General features: G+C 42.5%; 1 long non-coding RNA gene across 2 annotated transcripts in view; it reads right to left on the bottom strand.

The window, feature by feature from the left end:
- The window catches only part of LOC113260551 (uncharacterized), a 167995-nt gene that overhangs the window by 52832 nt on the left and 93566 nt on the right, over window positions 1-21597 (bottom strand). The gene's annotated exons all lie outside the window — the stretch shown is intronic.

The following is a 21597-nucleotide window of genomic DNA, read 5'->3' as shown; positions in this document are numbered from 1 at the left end:
AATGGAAGGAAAACTTCCAAACTCATTCTATGAGGCCAGCATTACCTTGATCCCAAAACCAAAGACCCCACCAAAAAGGAGAATTACAGACCAATATCCCTGATGAACATGGATGCCAAAATACTCACCAATATACTAGCCAATAGGATCCAACAGTACATTAAGAGGATTATTCAACACCACCGAGTGGGATGTATTCCTGAGATGCAAGCGTGGTTCAATATTTGCAAATCAATCAACATGATAGATCACATTAATAAAAGAAAAGACAAGAACCATATGATCCTCTCAATTGATGCAGAAAAAGCATTTGACAAAGTACAGCATCCTTTCTTGATTAAAACTCTTCAAAGTGTAGGGATAGAAGAAACATACTTCAATATTATAAAATCCATCTATGAAAAGCCCACAGTGAATATCATTCTCAATGGGGAAAAACTGAGAGCTTTTCCCTTAAGGTCAGGAACACGACAGGGATGCCCAGTCTCACAACTATTGTTCAATGTAGTACTAGAAGTCTTAACCTCAGCCACAAAACAACAAAAAGAAATAAAAGGCATTCAAATTGACAAAGAAAAAGTCAAACTCTCTTCTTCACAGATGACATGATACTTTATGTGGAAAACCCAAAAGACTCCACCCCAAAATTGCTAGAACTCACACAGCAATTCAGCAACATGGCAGGATACAAAATCAATGCACAGAAATCAGTTGCATTTCTATACACTAACAATGTGACTGAAGAAATAGAAATTAAGGAATCAATCCCATTTACAATTGCACCAAAAACCATAAGATACATGGGAATAAACCTAACCAAAGGGTAAAAGGATCTGTACTCTAAAAACTATAAAAAACTTATGAAAGAAATTGAGAAAGACACAAAGAGATGGAAAAACATTCCATGCTCATGGATTGGAAGAATAAACATTGTTAAAATGTCTACGCTACCCAAGCAATCTACACATTCAATGCAATCCCTATCAAAATACCATCAACATTTTTCACAGAGCTGGAACAAACAATCCTAAAATTTTTATGGAACCATAAAAGACCCTGAATAGTCAGGGGAATATTGAAAAAGAAAACCAAAGCTGGGGGCATCACAATGCCTGACTTCAAGCTATATTACAAAGCTGTGATCATCAAGACAGCATGGTACTGGCACAAAAACAGACACATAGATCAATGGAACAGAATAGAGAACCCAGAAATGGACCTTCCACTCTATGGTCAATTAAGCTTTGACAAAGCAGGAAAGAATATCCAATGGAAAAAAGACTCTCTCTTCAATAAATGGTGCTGGTAAAATTGGATAGCCACATGCAGAATAATGAGACTGGACCATTCTCTTACACCATACACAAAGATAAACTCAAAATGTGAGACAGGAATCCATCAAAATCCTAGAGGAAAACACAGGCAGTAACCTCTTACACAGCAACCTCTTACAAGACACGTCTCTAAAGGCAAGGAAAACAAAAGCAAAAATGAACTATTGGGACTTCATCAAGATAAAAAGCTTCTACACAGCAAAGGAAACCATCAACACAACTAAAAGGCAACCTATGGAATGGGAGAAGATATTTGCAAATGACATATCTGATAAAGGGCTGGTACCCAAGATCTATAAAGAACTTACAAAACTCAACACCCAAAAAAAACAAATAATCCAGTCAAGAAATGGGCAGAAGACCTGAACAGATATTTCTCCAAAGAAAACATACAAATGGCCAACAGACACATGAAAAAATGCTCCACATCACTTGTCATCAGGGAAATACAAATCAATACCACAATGAGATTCCACCTCACACCAGTTAGAATGTCTAAAATTAACAAGACAGGAAACAAATGTTGACAAGGATGTGGAGAAAGGGGAACCTGCTTACACTGTTGGTGGGAATGCAAGCTGGTACAGCCGCTCTGGAAAATAGTATGGAGGTTCCTTAAGACATTAAAAAATAGAACTACCCTACAACCCAGGAATTGTACTATTGTGTATTTACCCCAAAGATTCAGAGGTAGTGAAATGAAGGGGCACCTGCACCCCAATGTTCACAGCAGCAATGTCCACAATAGCCAAACCGTGGAAGGGGCCCAGATGCCCTTCAACAGATGAATGAATAAAGAAGATGTGGTTCATATATACAATAGAATATTACTCAGCCATCAGAAAGGATGAATATCTACCATTTACATCAACATGGATGGAACTGGAGGGGATTATGCTAGGTGAAATAAGTCAATCAGAGAAAGACAGTTATCATAAAATTTCACTCATATGTGGAATATAAGAAATAGTGCAGAGGATCATAGGAGAAGGGAGGGAAAACTGAATGGGAAGAAATCAAAGAGGGAGACAACCCGTGAGAGACTCTGGACTCTGGGAAACAAACTGAGGGTTGCTGGAGGGGAGGTGGATGGGAGGACAATAACTGGGTGATGGGCATTAAGGAGAGCATGTGATGTGATGAACACTGGGCGTTATATGCAACTGATGAATCACTGAACACTACATCGGAAATTAATGATGTACTATATGTTGGCAAATTGAAGTTAAATTAAAAAACAAATAAATAAAAAATAAAATAAATAGGGGCACCTGGGTGGCACAGCGGTTAAGCATCTGCCTTCGGCTCAGGGCGTGATCCCGGCGTTATAGGATCGAGCCCCACATCAGGCTCCTCCACTAGGAGCCTGCTTCTTCCTCTCCCACTCCCCCTGCTTGTGTTCCCTCTCTCGCTGGCTGTCTCTATCTCTGTCGAATAAATAAATTTAAAAAAAAAATCTTAAAAAATAAATAAATAAATAAATAAATAGACCCTACTGATTTGAGATGAAGGTATATCTACATGATCCCTCCCAGTCCATTCAAAGACCATGAAGACAAGTGGTGTACTGATACCCTGACAGCAGCCAATAATCACACATGTGACTTCTTTTGGTTCCACTCAATTACCACAATCACCTTGTTTCTCTGAATATCGACATGCAATTTTCCATGCCTGTTTTCCTTTCTTGGTCTTTGTCTACTTATTGGCTGGAAAATCAATGTATGCACTCTAGTCTCGTACCTTGCGAATCTGAGAAAATTGAGGAAACTAACACTTCTGTGGCATAATCCCCTTAAATGCTGAAAGGTCTAATGACAAAATACACTGTTTACCATAGCATTGTTCTCCATTTCATCTCAAATGTAACAGCAATAATGGTGGGGAGCAGGTGCGCCTGTGTGGCTTAGCCGGTCAAGCATCGACTCTTGGTTTTGGCTTAGGTTGTGATCTCAGGGTCATGGGATCGAGCCCCATGTCCGGCTCTGCAATCAGCACAGAGTCTGCTTGAGATTCTCTCTCTCTCTGTCCCACCCCACCTCGTGCACACACTCTCTCTCTAAAATAAATAAATCTTTAAAAATAATAATAATAATTAATAATAATAATAATGGTGGGGAGCAGATGTGGAGTGCTTTCTGTGTGTTAGGCCCTTTGCTCAGAGGTTTGCACACCAACCCTGAGAAGCTGATGATATTATCCTTACTCTATAGACAAGGGAACTTGAGATTAGGCAACCTTGTCCAAACAATGATCAAAGGGAAGGGAGTGAAATATCTTCTAAGGAGCAGATACATGAGGTATTACTGTGGAAGGATTATGAGTCTCAGACCAGATAATCCTGAGTTTAACTCCTAGGTGCTCAACAACTGAATACCAAGGAAAGCTGCTTCACCTCATATATCCTCAGTTTTTTTTTTTTCATCTCTAAAATGGGAACAATAAATCCTATTGTACTCCTATTATTGCAGGAGTCCTTGTGGGAGTAAACTAATATAGAGAATAGAGTCTGAACCATAATAAAACCTCTGTGGGTGTTTATTACCTTCCCCTCCCTTATGATTGCTATGTTATCATATAACCCAGCCAGCGGGCCTTCCCGAGTAACGCTCACGGCCCTGTGCTAACCAATTTTGAAAATATGTATTTATTACCCAGACACCCTTTAGGGCCATTGCAGTCTCGAGGAGATCTATCTCAGTTTATAGACCAATGGCCCAAGTAATCATTAAAATCTAATAAGCGTGTGTTTTGTCAATTCTGTTGTCACGCATGAGCACTAAGTCTTTGCACTACAAATCTTCTTGCAACATTTTTTCTAACTCATTACATATTTCTGCAGTGGATTTTTAACTCACTTCTGTTGTATTTTTTTGTTTAAGAGTGAGAGGGAGCCAGCTCCTATAACCCATCTCCCTTGTAGTGATTCTGCTTGTCTACAAGAGTCTAGATACCACACATGTCCTGTACTGAGGTGATACTTGGACTGAGTATGTCCCAGGCAAACTCACACCCTTGAAAATAATGGCTTAAAATAGGAATGCTGACACCACCTTAACTCAAACAGCACAAATTCAGGGCTGTAATTTTCTATGCTACTTAATCTCCTGATACAAAAACCTCTGTTGCTCAAGGGAATTCTTCATCTAGTCCAGAGGAAAAAAATATTCTCTCAAGGATGTAATAAGTTAACAAACCAAATTAGCATGTAGTAGGGTTTTGCAGCTCTTATCATCCACATTAACCTCAGGGCTCTCCAAGGCTAATGTCTTTAGTTGTGCTGTTTTTTGCTTGCTGTCTCCAGACCACTAACCTTATTTCTCCATGGGGGAATTGAAAGCTGTGCTGCTTTGCAAATCTCCCTCTGATTTCCGTTCTTTTTGGTGGAGCTAAGTCTTCAGTTTCCAAGGTCAAATGAGCTAAGCCCCTTCCAAGAGGAGCTTACTTCTGACTGACACAACAAGGGGCTACTCTTTTTAGCAGACCCTTGCTGGTGGGGGCATCATTAAAACAATTCTCCGCCATTTGAAATGCAACTTTCTTCTCTATGCACATCTGTGGGCCTCAGAAGAGACACATGGAGCAGCAGCGCCACCTGCTGGTTTTCCCTACATAATTTTTGCTGCACCGTTCTCTTTGGGGTTCGGCTTTTGCATCACAGAATGAGGTTAGCTCACTTTGGGACTCTGTCACCCCCATGCAGGTCAAACGCTAGAATATCTTTAATAACCTTTTTTTAGGCCCCGCCTAATGAGATGATTTATCTTTAGGCCTAAATTTTGAGATGGAGGAGGAAATGAGAAAGTCAAAATTGGAAATATACAAAATGTTTGTCAGCTCCCAATGGCATCTTCTCCAGACCCCTGTGGGCATTCCTGTTCAACCTGTTATGTGTCATATTGGCTGATCAAGGACCTAGTTGCATAGTTGACACCATGGCATATGGTCAGCTTCTGTCTCTGTATCAGAGTGGAAAAACAATGGTCCAATAAGTGATTTTTTTTTTTACCTGATGCAGAAAAGCCTATTTTCCCTTAAGTTGCAGGAAAGCTGCCTAAATATGACATCATGGCAAAAATGCCTCAAAACAGGAATTGCATATGACACTATGGATAGCTTAGTGATCAAATGGACGAGTTGGCTGGTGCTACCAAGGACGGCAAGGTCATGAATCTAACACCAAGGGCAAGTTTAGAAAAATCCTGTTCCATAGGGAGGGAAAACTGACATTTAGGAATGGTGGGTGCCTGCAGGTACATAAGCTGTCCAATTTTATTTTGCCAAATACCATCACCTTCATCAGTGGCAGAAAAATAAATATTGAATATCAGCTATAGGAAAGAAAATTATGATGTGCCTTTCCCTCAGGAAAAAATTCCTATGCATCCCAAAACCCACAATGAGGCCATTCTGCCTTATCCACCTCTCCAGTGGACCACATTATATGTTTTTCATATCCAAAAAAATAAAGATAGAGATGTTTTATATTCTCAAGGTTTTAAAGGGACTTATTATTCCTATGAGATTGTAAGTCAACTATTATCTTGCAGACGATATAGATAAACCACTGAGAAATCAGAATTTTCCCCACCACAGCATTGAAACAGTTCTTTCAAGATCACCAAGGACCTCCACTTGTCAAATCAATGGTGAGTTTTCCGTCTTCAAGAACTGAAAGAGGAGAAATGATTTCCCGAGGTCACAATGGAGGACACCAGAGCTAGGTCTCTCACCGCCCCTGCTTACTGGGGCAGCATATTCTCTGTGACAGCAAGGAGGCTTTATGGGTATCTCATTGTACTCTTTCTGTTACATTTTAGATTTTTTTATTGCTTTTCATATTCCAAAGTAATACATGCATAAATGTTAAAATAGCAGTAAAGGATGAGGACGAACAAAAATCACCCACAATCCCACTACTCAGAGATGACCATTGTTAACATTTTGGTGTATTTCCTTTGTGTGTATGTGTGTGCATGCATATGCGTGTGTGTGTGTGTGTGTGTGTGTGTGTGTGTGTGCGACAGAGAGAATATTTTCTAGTTTTCTATTGGCATTTTCCTCATATATGTATATGTATTCTGAACATATACACATATACATATTCATATAACATATATCATCATACATATTATCATGGAGAAAATGTTTTAATCTTAACAGCTAACACTACAATGCATGTTAAGGAAAAAAGATTTAAAAAAAACACAAAACTTTGGGGTGCCTGGGTGGTTCAGTTGGTTAAGCATCTGACTCTTGGTTTCAGCTCAGGTCATGATCTCAGGGTCTTAGGATCAAGCCTTGTGTCCTGTCAGGCTCCACGCTCAGCAGGGAGTCTGCTGGAGATTCTCTCTCCCTCTCCCTCCGCCTAACCCCCAATCACGCATGTGTGGGCTCCCTCTCTCTAAAATAAATAAATAAATCTTTAAAACAAAACAAAACAAACCTTTGTTAAGTGCCCACCTCTCCCTACTCAAACTAAGAACGAAGGGTTAGCTGGTACCGATGCTTAGAGGAAGAAGAAAGAAGTTTAATGGCAGAAGGAGGAATTTGGAGCTTCTAAGGCAATTCAGGAGGAAGGCAGTGGCAGGAAAAGCCAGACAGAGAGCAGAGAAGGACTCAGCGGGAGGGCAGAAAGCTACACCATACAAGACCAACCAAAACGATGCCTCAAAGTCTAGTGAAACTCATGAGCACTTGCATGTGCTTGGGAATGAAACTGGATGAAGGAAATGAGGCTACCACGGAGAATAAATAGCACAAGGCAGCATGCAAAGAAGCCAGAGCCCAGAGGGCTGAGGTCAGGAAAACAGATAAACTCTTGAGGCATAGCAGAAGTTCCGAAGAGGGCTTAGGACCTCTACAGTTCATAGTGTGCGTGAGTGCATGTGCGCACACACACACACACACACACACACACACACACATAAGGAACAAAGACGCTGTATTTGGGGAGTTTCCTAAATATCCATGATGGTGATGATGGTAGTGGGGTGTGTGTGTGTGTGTGTGTGTGAGAGAGAGAGAGTTCATTTCTTTTTTTTTTTTTAAAGATTTTATTTATTTATTTGACAGAGAGAGCCAGCCAGCGAGAGAGGGAACACAAGCAGGGGGAGTGGGAGAGGAAGAAGCAGGCTCATAGCAGAGGAGCCTGATGTGGGGCTCGATCCCATAACGCCGGGATCACGCCCTGAGCCGAAGGCAGATGCTTAACCGCTGTGCCACCCAGGCGCCCCTGTGAGTTCATTTCTATTTTTAATAAAGTGCTACATTTATAATATTATTTCTATGCAAGTTACTGGAAAAGAGCAAAAAAAGATAATTTGGAGTAAAGGACACAGAAAATAATAGAAAGTGGACGACAGTTAATCTAAACATTTATTAGAATGAGCTCTCTTCAACCCTGTAGAGGAACAAAACAGCATAATGCAGTCCTCTTATCCTGGCCCCCACGTGCACACACTAGGTAGGTCTGCCGAGTAATATCTATTTCTATTCATTTCCAAATTTACAAAGCTCAAGGCCCTTTTTTTATTTTACTTAAAGCAAGACTTTTTCCAAATAAGGTAGCTTTTCATAAAACTATTCCCCCTCCTACATCTCTGTTCCCAGTGTCAGCAAGCCATCGAGGCTGCTATTTTCCAGAGCTGTCATTGTATTCTGTAACAAAGCACCCTTCCCTTTAGCTGAGCCGAACACTAGAAATGCTTTCAAACTAAAGTTTTCAAAGAATCTAGGCATTTTTTTACCTTTAGCTGTGGGGTCTGACTTAAGCAATTTTCATTCCTCCTCTTGATTGAAGCTCATTTTAAGCTTAAAGAACAGTAACTGTAATCCCAATTCTCCTTCAAGGATTCTAGAAATGATAAAAATGGTATCGCTTGATTCTTGGGGTAATAATCCATGCTATATCAGGATATCAGTGGATACAGAGGCATCTGAAAGCCAAGATAAACCAGTGACCATGCAACAAATAGTCACCTGGGTCAGCAGTAGAAATCCTGGGGTTTTCCATCAAAAGACTGCTAGGAAGATTGTATCCAGGATACTTTAGAAAATGATACTACGGGCAGCAGTAACCAGATCTGGAAGGGACAGTCTCTGAACCCATTGGCAATGATGTAAAGCAAATTGTCATAGAGGCGTCATAATCTCTCTTTTGCTTTCTCCTGAACGTGACCCTGTGGTAGTTCCTACAGCTCGAAATGCTTTATCAAATCTCTAAGAGCTGCTCATGGTGGGGTTTTTGTATGTATATTTAACTCCGTAACAAAAACTTACAACTTAATGATGTACTAAGCACTGTGTTATGCATTAGAGATTTAAATAAAAGAAGCATGAATAATGTATCCTCAAGTAACTCACAGCTCAGGCATCACCTCTCATGGGAAGTCTTCCTCCATCTATACCCTGGGGTAGCAGAATTCTCAGCTGGCCTCCAAAATCCCTGCCCCCTCCCTAAACCTGAAAGATCCCCTTCCCTTGAATGGGGGCAGGACACACTCGCGGATCATGACTGTGACACAATGTCACTCCTGTGATTAGATTATATTATCTGGCAAAGGTGAGGGGACTTTGCAGGTATAATTAAGGTCCCAAATCAGATGACTATGAATTAATCAAAAGGGATATTATCTTGGGTGTGCCTGACTTAATCAAATGCAAATCCTTGAAAAGAGTAACTGAGCCCTTTCTGAAGGGAGAGAGACTTCTGCGGGTCTTGAAGACGTAGACTTCCATGTTGTCAGAGGGTCACAGGCAATGAAATGTGTCTCCAGGAACTGAAAGCAGCTCCTGGCTGACAACCAGCAAGAAAACAGACCCGAGTCCTACAAACCCAAGAAACTAAACTCTGCCAATAAGCATGTGAACTTGAAAGCGGACTCTGAGCTTCAGAAAGGAACACAGCCCATCCAACATCTTGACTGCAGCGTTGGGAGACCCTGAGCAAAGGAACTAGCTAAACCATGTCGAGACTCCTGGCCCACAAAAACTGTGAGATAATAAATGTGTGTTGTTTTAAGCCACTAAGTTTCTGGTAACCTGTGACACAAAAATAGAAAACTAGCATAATACCCAATTCCAATCTAAAAGTATGCTATGAACAAGAACAAAAATGAAGGAAGCTAAGTCCACAGAGCACAAAAAGGCAGTACATATACAGGAAAATATGTGCACTAGTTATCAGGAGATCTTGGTTCTTTTTTCTTTTTCTTTTTTTTTTTTAGATTTTATTTATTTATTTGAGAGAGACAGAGAGAGCACAAGCAGGGGGAAGGGCAAAGGGAGAGGGACAAGGAGACTTCCCGCTGAGCAGGGAGCCCGATGCGGGGCTCAATCCCAGGACCCTGAGATCATGACCCAAGCCGAAGGCAGACACTAAATCGACTGAGCCACCTAGGCGCCCCAGGAGATCTTGGTTCTGATTCTGGCTCTCCATTAATTCAAAGTATGATATTGAACAAATCACCTTACTTCTCTGGGTCCTCTCTAGTTTAATCACATATAAGATGAAGGAGTTGAGTTGGATAAACTCTGAGATATCTCCAATCTCCAATATTCTGATCCAAACCTATGAAACTATGTCCTCCAATGGTGTGGACCACTCACCTTCTATCCATACCACACCAAATGGTAGCTCACCATTAGCTGTTCTGGGCCCTCGAGAAACATGTACCCATGTAGGATGAGTTTTTAGAAGAGGAGAGGGAAATTGGCTGTCCTTCCTCCTCTTCTAAATGTCTTCACAGTGGCATTAAGAGCAATACAGAAATACCTCCAAATCTCCAGAGCCTAGAAAGACTCAGATCATAAAACTACAGTAGACACCAAAACCTCAAAAGAGTGTCTGGTCTCACAATCCTTTTTTAGGTCTCTGTGTACCTCTTCTGGAATCAGGAGCAACTGTATATAACCTTCCCACAATTATCACTTTTATGTCTCAAATCATATAATAGTTACCATTTACTGAGCACCTGATATTAAAGTACTATTTCAGGTGTTTTATGCACATCACCTGTCTGGGAGGATCAATGATCTATTGAAGGTCACACAGTTAGTAAGTGAGGGTCCATCTCAGGCTAAAGCTTGTGCTTCCCCCTCTGCATGATCCTTGTGTGGTGTCACGGTACTTCCTTATACGCCCCCATCCACTCAATAAATACTTCATGACCCCTCATTCATATGTCACACCACAGAATGGCCATTCATCTTGGCTTGTCCAAGACCAAGAGGTTTCCTAGGATAGTGGATTTTGAGTGCTAAAACCCCAGGCAAACTGGGACAAGTCAGTCACTCTAGCATGGGTACACAGGACTGGGGATCTGCACCTGGAGCTCAGGAGACTTACGGAGCTATAAAGTGACATCCTGAATGCAAAGCTTTCTCTGAGTGTCACTTTAGTTCACTTCTTGGGCAAAATCCCCTGGGAGGGACCCTTAGACAGTCTGTGCAATCTCTTCAAGGAGCCACACCTGAGACTCTAATATACAGACCTACCTGTCTTCTGGAAAGTCCCCCAAAAGCTGGATGCCAGGTTTTCTTAGTTATCTGCAGGCCTGTGGTCATTCAACCTAATACTCTGCCTGAGATACTGGAGCTCCTGAGGCTTCACTGTTCTCCCTTTGGCCACTAGTACTCTGATTCACCCAGTACCTAAATCTCCGGAGAACGAATGAAGACTTTTCAAAGAGTTGTCCCGATGTCGTCAGACTCTAATCCCAAACCCATTAAATCTCTTATCCACCTAATGGCAATATCTCCACTCTGATACAGGGCTCTTGGACTTCTCTTGGCACTTCATGATCCCATACTCTGGGGCCAATAACAATAGGTAAGGCTGCTGATGGAGAGAATATTTAACCTAAAATTTATATTCTTAATCATGTGAAACCTGATCCTGGTCTCTATGCTTCTAACTTGACCAGAGGGGTCCAGTGATGGGCAAGACTTTGGAGCCTTCGACCATGGTGAACTTGAAGGTCAGCATCTCCCAGTGATCTGGGCCAATTTCCAGTTTCAGGAGCAGCCTCTCCAAGGAGTGAACCTCTTGATCACCTTTTATCAGAAAGAAGAGCTAAATCTGCACAGTGCCAAAACCAAGATGCCACTTCTGGCCTGGATATTTGAGCAACGCCAAATGAATGTTGCTGGAAGTTCTGTTTACCAGATGACCCCACCTGGGAGCTGACGGTCCATTCTTGAGTAGTCGTATCCTGAGGCTGACCCCGTTCAAAATGATCTGAGATACAGCCATCACAGAGGAGCAATGTGTCACCACGCACTCTGAAGGAAGGATGCCTCCTGACTCCACGAACTTATGCCAAGGCCATCACTTCCTGGTGTTAAGGTCTCTAATAGAAAACACCCCCCCTTTTCCTAATTTGAGCATTAAATAAATTTAAAGATAATGCCATAAAATGGCAAATTGAGGCTCAAAATATTACCTTTATTATCAATAAAAATTAAATTGGAGGATGTAACTTAGTGAGAGAGCCACATATGCTGGAAAATGAAACACAGAATTAAGCAGATTTGCACACTGCTCCCAAAAGAACTGAAGACTTTTCCCTGGAGAAAAAGTGGAGAATTAATATTCTCTGCAGCCAGGCCGTGCAAGGTTGGGGGGCAGGAGGAGGGGGAGCTGGGCTGCTTGCATCCCGTTTGTTCTTCCCAGTTTTACCAATTTGATAAATCACTCCCCTCCCACATCTCTATGAATAAAGGAGCTGAAGGGTGGGCAGGAGTTAGACTAATTGATTTCTGTCCACTTGAAGAGAGCACCATGCATGGCTACTAAGTACAGTCCCAGGTAAGAAGTGCCCTTGTAAGGTAAGAACACTAATCAGGATTTTCAGTGTGTACCAGAAAGGAAGAAAAAAGCCAATCTGAAGTGGGTGGTAGAAACTGTAAGTGCTTTAGGATGAAAAAGGAGCACAGAGGAAGGGACAGTAAGAACTCCGGGCAGCTTCTCAGAAACAGGGAGAGACTGCAGATGGAATGTGAGGGATGACAATAATTTGGAGAGCAGAAAAAGGAAGGGATGATACTCTTGATAAAGGAAAAAGCCAACCAGCATGGAGCAGAGTAATATGAAGGACAGTCCGGACTCAGGCAGGTGAGAGAGGGGACAGAAGGCCTCTGCCACCTGAGCAGCTAAGGGCTTAACACTGGAAGCCTTAGAGGGTCATTAGCCGGAAATAATGGGCTTAACTGTGTGAATGCCCTGATGGGAATGGTTTCAATGATTTGGTGTGAATGGTTTGAATTTGGAAACCAAATGGCTGAACTTGGAAATCAAAATTCCAACTATTTAAAACATTTGGTTAAATACATAATCATGCTTTGTATCATGTATAGAGTTTCCATATCTATGCAAATCAAAATTGTGACTCTACCTGTAAAAAGCAAAAAAATTGTTAGGAAAAACATTTGTTGGGTCGCCTGGGTGGCACAGTCAGTTAAGCGGCTGACTCTTGGTTTCGGCTCAGGTTTCGATCTCAGGGTCGTGAGATTAAGCCCTGCATCAGGCTCTGCACTCAGCGTGGAGTCTGCTTAAGACTCTCTCTCCCTTTCTCTCTGCCCCTCCCCGCCAAAATAAATAAATAAATCTTTTTAAAAATTGTTACAAGACATTTCTATTTTCTGAGGAAATTAGAATTTCTGACCAGGAAAAGCTTTTAGACTTGCTTTGGTGGGCAATGCAAAGCCACTGTTGGTGTTTGGCAGGTGCTCCTTGAGGAAGGCAGATGATCACAGTGGTTCAGATAAGGAGAGGCAGGAGCAGAGAGAACTATCTGCTGAGACCATCGAAGATGCTCTCTAGGTACAGGGTTCTCGAGAATCCTTCATGAGATCCTTGAGGGGTGGCCAAAATCTTCCAAGCATAGCTTACAGGGCCAAAATTTCAGAGAAAATCCTGAAGCGTGAACCATTAAAATTCCACTTTTCTTTGGTCAGTCCTATGGGACCTTTTTCAAATTGGGAGTATGTCTACCCTCTCCTTCTAGCTGAGGCAATACTGTGCGAGAGAAAAATTAGTCCTCAGAAGTCTTGACTGCTCCTGCCGTCCTGTAGTGTACACATTCCCTCCTCCAATATGTGGAGGGGTGCAGAATATTCTTCCCATTTTTTTCCTTCACAATCCACCTCAGAGAGGTTCGCCTGCACTCTAACCTAGATGAAGCTCAAGAGTCATTTGCTCTGGACATTTTGAGCTCTTGATGTACAATGTACAATGAAGGCTTTTTCCCCCATGAAAGAATTTGAGCCCCTGGAAAGTGGAGGAGGAAGGTTTCCATAAAGAGCTTTCCAGAACCTCAGGCGTTACCCTAAGAACAATGAGATCCTGACCCCAGTCTCTAGCCCCCATCGCTCCTGTCATGCACACGGCTTTATATGCACCTGTTTTTTCCAGGCCAGTCCAGCTGTGTCACCCAGAGGCCGTGCTTCTCTCTTCCGCCGCAGAATGGGAATGCCTGCCTCCAATATGGAAACTGCATCCCACCAGAGCTGCAAGACAGTCCTGGCCCCGTTGCTTTGATCTTCTCCTTGTAGTCGGCATAAATGCCTGAGAACACCTCTGCCCTGGAGGGCCGTGCTGAGCAATAGAGTTTCAGCCTTATCTGTTGGAAGTGAGGTCACAGAATGTGGGGAGAGGATGAGGAGAATGCACTCCACACACCTACTCCAGATTACTGCAGAGAACCCCAGGGGCCAGTTTCATTCATTTATTTAATCAACACTTCTAGCAAAGCACTTAGCTAGATGGGGCGTAATATATGACATCCACCTTCAAGACTTTGGATACTAGACCATTAATATTAGGAGGCCCTTGGAGGCCATCTGCGCAAATTCTTACCTATAGAGAAATCATCTTTCCAATATGCCTGACAAGCGCTGGAACAGAGGCAACCCGTTTCCCCCATTGACAACTCCAGTTCTTAGAAATTATTTTTCTGCAGTAAACCAAAATCTGCCCATATGCCAGTCTATTTCTAATGTCTAGAGACAAACCTTATTCTCCACGGAAAATCCTTCAAATGTCTGCACGATTCCTCATTGACTGTTCTCAAAGGCAGCATTCACCTGCTGGTTGATTCACTCATTCCTTACCAAAAACAATTTCTGAGCTCTTTTCTATGCCAGCTGCAGTACTGAGGACATGCTCTGGTGTTTCAGAGCAAAGAAGACACATGATGACCAGGTCTGTAGATTATGCTTCAGAATGGGGTACACAACCATCCCAGTGCCCAGAGGGGCTTCTGCTGACCCTGAGCTGCTACTGTGCTTTTCTCCTTGTGGCCAAAAGAGGCAGGGACATAAATGGCTAAGAGAGGCAGAGCCATACACTGGATCAGATAACATGGACTCTGGACTCATACTGACCGGAGTTCCAAGAACTCTGTCAGTTACTAGCTGAGTGACCTTGAACAACTTACAGAACCTCTCTAGTCCCAATTAATCAAGTGTGAAACTGAGATGATAATGCCTTTCTTATCAGGTTATCGTGAAAATTATATGAGATACTACATGTAAAAAACATTGCACAAATTAAGAGCAATTATTGGGAGCTATTATTGTTGTCAGTACTACACAAGGGTCCAAAGTCCAGATGAGACTGGAAAACAAAGGCCTGTGTTGCTCTTTATGGTTTGCTATTGGTCCCTTCTTTCCTGCGGAATCCTACCCACCGGCATTCAAGCCGTTCTTTCTGTTCCCCTGCTGGTGAGAAGGGGAAATAAACATCATTGCTTTGGTGTGTTAGATTTATAGCCTTGAGAGATCTCAATACCTGCCAGGAAGGGGTCTGCTTCCTCTGCAAGTTAGACTCCCTCTTTCTACTGCCAGGATCCCAGCTGCACTCATCTGGAGGACTGGGGGTCAGATCTGATGCAGAGAGTATGAGGACCAACCCTCAATGTTCCACCTCCAACTGTTCCATATCCATATGCCTTTGGTCCCTACGTGTCCTAGTCATAGACGATGTCCCACCATAGCCTATACCAGTGGTATCGGTGGAATTCCCACTCCTTATCTTTAGCCACTTACCTCTAGTCCACAATCTTCTGCTAAACACTCAGATATCAGAAGTGATGCTATATTGTTTCCTGGAATTGATGGCAGTCAAGGAGATAGTGGGGTAATATCATAGCTAGGCTGTCATGAAGTGACCCATTCCCTGAGACTCTGCACCCCTAATCTGAATTTGGGGCAAGATGCAAAAAGGCTAAGAAACACAAGCAGGTGTAGGTGCAGGTGTCTTGTATCTGTCTGTCTATCTGTCTGTTGATCTATCTATCTACCTACACATCGCCCTACTAGGAAACTATTATTCTGCATGTTAATCCCTGAGGAAGAGGTGGGTGCTGGAAGAGAGGTCATAGGTTGTCTTCAGAAGGACTGACCACTTTTTTCCTCTGGGTCTCCTTCTCTCAAATCTGGACATGGTGGAGTTGAGGGGTGATTGATTCTGTGTCCCCAGCAGGCAGCCATATCTTGTACACCAGACTCTCTGGTTACATATTACACTATGCTTATTTACCTTTTGTTTCCCACTCACCTTCATTAAATCTCAGCTGCACCCTAATCTTAGATTTTTGCCTGATTTATTAAGGGAAGGGGTCTTTGTGCCACACACCGCTGGCCTGAGATCTTACTAGAGGTGGTCGTAACCCCAGAGGGCTTTGTCACTGAAGACTCAGGTTTTGTTTAGCGGTGACAGCTCTATCTCCTGTTGCTTCTGCCTTTCTTCCTTGCCTGTTCTCTCAATTGTCTGGAACTTTTGTTTGGGAAAGTGGGAGAACATTTATTCATTCAACACTTTTTGGTTTCTTATGAAGAAATTATTTTGGAGGAATTCTTCACCCCAGAGAAGAATGCTCCCTGAGTTTCCCTTCCTTCACCCTGGAACAAACCTCCCTTCCCCTTTATAATACCTGCCTCTCTGTCCACTCTTTCTCAGCCTCGGGTCAGGCCCTCGGATTTCACATCTGCTTTTCTGCCAAGGCTCCTACTAGCATCATCTGCCTCTACCTTTCCTACGCCTCTGTCCTAGGCACAACGATCCGCCGCTTATCCCACTCATCAGGCTGATGCCACAGTGGGCCACACTGACTCCCCAGCAAAGTCTGAGCGCTTCCTCGAGACACACGAGGCCCTTTGTGCTAAGCACCAGGAGCTGTTCTCCTTTCATGAATACATTCTGCTTTCTCTCTCCTGCTGTCCAAACGAGCTTCCCAGAACCTGCCACTGCACTGTGCCAACAGCCATCTCAGTACTGTCCTAACTAAACAAAGCCTGGCCTTTGGCTTCCTTTTACTCTTCCAGGCTTTCTGAGGCTCTCACCAAGTCTGCAGCTCTCCTTTCCGTGGTGTGATCCCATGGCCTAATACAGGGTATGGAAATCCAGCCATCCATGACCTATGTTTCCTGGCTCCACATTTCCCACAGAAGGCTTCCTCCTCTCCCCTGCATTCACTCTGGCCTTCTGCCTACAGTTGATCCTGGTCCCATCTGTGATCATATCTACCAGAAGAACAAATGGGGGCAAGGCTAAGAATAAAAAAGAAAAAAAGAAGAAGAAGAAGAAGAAGAAGAAGAAGAAGAAGAAGAAGAAGAAGAAGAAGAAGAAAGAAAGAAAGAAAGAAAGAAAGAAAGAAAGAAAGAAAGAAAGAAAGAGAAAGAAAGAAAGAAAGAAAGAAAGAAAGAAAGAAAGAAAGAAAGAAAGAAAGAAAGAAAGGAGAAAAAGTAACGGACAGGAAAGGAAAGGAGAGGAGTCTTGTTTAAAGGAGTCAAAGGAGGCCAAGCCCTATTTCTGAAGACCAGTGTCCATCACCTCAGGTCCCAAAGGAACCTCAGGCCCTAGGAGCTTTGATGAATGGGGAGAGTCTTCTGGATTATAAACCAGAGTTCCTAGGCCACAATCTTGCTGCACCACTGATATGGATGCTTGCTTATTATTTCCAATTCCACTTTCCCTAAGCCTGAGCCATCAGTATTTCAGTCTTCATGCTCCCAGTAGGGCCCTGTCTCCACGGTGCCCTCATCCCCATTCACCACACCCAATTCCTCTCTCACTCCTTCTCACCAGGTCAGTCAAGCTGTTTCCCACACCTGTACTGTGCTTCCTCCGGGGATAATACAGATCTCCACATCTCCTTCTGTCCCAAACCCTGGTTGAATCATACCCCAGGACATTAGACCTCTGGCCAGTCTTCCCGAAACCACATTTTTAACCAGAAAACACTAGAGATACCAATTCCTACTGGCGGCTGTCAGGCTGGCACCAAAGTCTGACAGAGACAAGGAGCCACTGGACTAGGAGTTGAGGATTCACTTTCCTGGAATCCAACACAGCACAACATTTTTTTGTTTTGTTTTGTTTTTCTTTTACTAAACTTCAGTTTCTTTTAAAAAGTGAAGGTGTTAAACTTTTATACTAGATGATCTCTAATGACTCCTACTTCTGTGTTCCCCTAATGGGCACACACAGTGAACCACATAAAGGAGGAGTGATCCATTTAAATGAAGGTACAATCATATATGCGCAGGCTGTGTATAGGTAAAGACTTCTGATACAGGGGACCCTGAGGAGCAGCTCGCAGATGTCAGCCCCTGGCTTCTCATAGGTTACGTGTTGCCTCAATTGTATTTTGTGCCCTCAGGAAATACAATAATTACAACAGCCCCTACCAACATGCCCACCCTGTCTGCCATGCTTCACCTTCACCCCCACCGAGGGGCCTGCGTTCTTACCAAATCCTTCCTAAACATGGATCAACTCTGTCCATCCCCACTTATACTTCCTTGAATGAAGGTGACCATTGTTTCAGGAAAGTTTCTCTCACCTCCTCTCACCTCCTTTCCTTCTAGTTGCTTCTACTGTGGATAACATTCCTGGTTGGACTGGGAACCGGCCTTTCCTAGATAGGTTTCCTTAAGACCTAGTCTTGTCCCTGAGCTGGTATAATCTTTCGGCTCAGAGGTACATCTGACCATGACTCTCTGCTAACTGGGCTAACTAGATTTGTAAATTCTCTAGAGGAATCTCCACTTACATCAACCAGAGTTAGCCTTCAGTCTCAGTGCATTCACAAGGACATTCAAGGTCAAACACTCCAACCTTATCCATTATATTGTCCCCAGATAAAGCTGACATCTAGCAGACTGTGGTATTCTCATTGACATCTCCAAGAACAAGAACAAATTTTCCCTCTGGAAAATTGCTCCTTGACCCACATGCAGTGTCCTTTTGCTGCAACTGCATTTAAACACAAGTGTTTGCTTCACTCTCCAAGAGGTTTTGTTTCTAACTCTCTGGAATTCCCCCAATAAGGAGCCCCAGCCTCTTTTTAAAAAACAAGGAGTTGCTGAACAGTCTAAACAAAATCTCAATTAGGTTGCCCGGATCAAGCAACAAGAATCACTAAAAGCTTTTATTCACATATCCAACCCCCACTTTCTCCTTAGCATGGTCGGGAAAAAAAAAACCCACCATTCTCTAGTTGTACAGCCATTAAAGAACACTAAAAAAGGAAACAGAAAATAACCTACGTTCCCATCACACTCACAAAGTTGCTACTTTTGTTTTTCTACTCCTTGCCTCTGCATGAATAACAAATGCTACACAGTTGGACATAGCTTTGATACAGTATTAGTAAATTTCTTTTTGTGTTACAAATACTTTTTCCCACTATTGCTACAAAGTCTTCAATTATAACTCCTAAGGGGTTCAGGACAGTCCATTGATTTGATGAGCTTATTTCATGCTTTCCTAGTACTGGACTTTTTAGGCAATTCTCAGATTTTCTCCAAAACAGACAATGCTACAATGACTATCATACTGCATAAAGCTTTGTCCCTTTATTGGATTATTTCTTTAAGAGAAATTCCCAGGAGGGAAATCCCTGTGTCAAAGCATAAACCTTTTATGGCTCTTAAAATATTTTGTACTATCCCTTTCCAATCAGGTGATATTGTCGTCCCCTGCCATTGCAATTTATAAGCACACTGCTGGGAGAATGTCTGTGAACTCTTAAAACAGATGAAAAGATTTCTTCTCCAAAATAGCAACCAAAGATTCAAACCTAAGCGCTATACCAAGGCATTTTCAAATAATTTCTCTCAGTTTTCTCCCCATCCTTACTGATGCCAGGTAATGTTCTTTCAACATTACCTCATGGGTCATTTCTACACTTGCCCTCCATGACCCAACATCAGGAAGGCAGCACCCAGTTCCTCCTGCTGCAGGCCACACCTCTGAGACCCGCACTCTGAACGCAGTCCTGTCTGGGTCTGGGTCTCGTCCGTCCTGACTTCTCACTCTGCCAGTGCTTCCTCTCCACTAGCGTTAGATTCCTCTCCTTGTCCCTGTCCAACTGCCCTGTCAACCCCATCACCTCACCAGGCTCCTAGTGAATTGAAATGGAACTGCTCCCTTTCTAACTTCCCTAGCTTCAAGTCCCAATACCTCCCCCATCACTATTTATTCATAGTCTTAACCCCCATGGGGGAAAAAATGAACCTTTTCCAAAGGAAACAGGGGAGGAGACTGAAGTATTATTCAAACTCTCATTAAAAACAGAAAGCAAGAAAGGTCTGAGAGGAACAATAATAGAAAGATTAATATCCTCCCAAGTCCCCAGCCAGGAAAAAGAAATGACTTGCCTTCCTTTAGCAAAACTGCGAAGTTTGAATATTAGGTTTCTATTTAATAAATGTAGGTTCACGTGCAGCTGAAGCAACCATAAACTAGCGATGCCTGCCAGATGCCAGAAGTCCCAAGAAGCTGAAAGCCCTGGAGAGTTGGCTGAAAACATCAAGGTCACCTGAATTGAGATTCTCCACAAATATTGTACCACCATATCCTAGCTGATGTACTCTCACAAAATCAAAAGCTTGGTGACGTGGGCATAGATGTTTGTCAGCTCCAAACACACACCAGTGCTTAGGCAGTACTCAGGATGAGGCAAAAGTCAAAGTAGACTTCTAGATGATTCCATGTCATGGACAACACATCACCTAACCTTCAAACCTCTGGACTACAGCTACTCACACTGATTTAAAAAAGAAAAAAGAAAGAAAACCTGATAATTATCTATTTTTTTCTTTTCAATATATCCATATTAAAAATAACACACAGAAATGCATGTGCTAGGACTTGGGAGCAGAGTAAGAAGATGCAAATGCAGGTTTAATTAAAAAAAAAAAAAAGCAATCTCCATTTAGGGATTTACTACCATCCTTGAGCATTTAGCTAACAAGCACTATTCACAGGACAAAGACACAAGGTCAAGGTCAAATCTCTGCCCTCTCTGAGCATGAAGTTTAATCCTCCTTGTGTTATATAGACATTGATCCCTTTAACTGGAAGTGTATGGAATTTCCACTTAAAGTCTAGAAACTTAAGCACTATTTGGAGAATTTTACAAATTTAGAAGTCAGTTCGGGTAGAAAAGGAATTGAGGAAGTAAAGGAGGAAGAAAAGGAGGCAGGAATGGGTGGGCCGGATGGAGCAGTATTTCTCCCTACCACGTATTAAGCATTTTCAATTTTATTGTCTCATTAAAAGGAAGGTGTTAGCTTCACCATTAACAAATAAGAAACCGAAAACAGGACAAGTGAGTTGTTAAAATCATGCAAGAAGAAGTGGCAGAGCTTCATTTGAACTTGGGATCAGTACTGCTCTTAACCCACACAGTGGGATTCATGTACCGGAAGTCCACTGGAGTCAACTCATGACGTAATTGAAAAATTCTAGGATATAAACTCCACAGAAGAATGAAGGTATCAGGACAGTAGGACCACACACACATGTACAGCAAATATTAGTTACCATTATTAACTTAATATATTGATTTAGCAAAAGAATAAATTCTGATTCCCAATTAATTTCATCTCATTATAATAAATAGTAATTTCTTTGTTTACTCTGTGTCAGGCACTATGGTATGTGCTTGAAATTATTTGGCTTATTTAATTTCCACAACATTTCTCGGAGGCAGAATTTACTACCCACACTTTCCAAATGGGGAAATTGAGGCTAGGAAAGAGGAAAACCTGACTGTTAGGGAACTAACCTGTGACAGAAGCAGACTCCAAACCCAGACCTCTGCCACCAATGTCTGGGCAATTAATCATTCCACTCTCCTGCCTCCCCTTACCTCCCCCCGCCCCCAACCATGGAGCTTTGTTTATAACCCATAAAGCAGAACAGATGTAGTTTAAAGGAGAGTAGGGGGATGGAGTATAAGTCTTCATGTAC

Source organism: Ursus arctos, unplaced genomic scaffold (assembly GCF_023065955.2).
Source record: "Ursus arctos isolate Adak ecotype North America unplaced genomic scaffold, UrsArc2.0 scaffold_18, whole genome shotgun sequence".
Lineage (NCBI taxonomy): Eukaryota > Metazoa > Chordata > Mammalia > Carnivora > Ursidae > Ursus > Ursus arctos.
The sequence above is the reverse complement of the archived record's forward strand: the minus strand, read 5'-3'. Positions and strand labels throughout refer to the sequence as shown.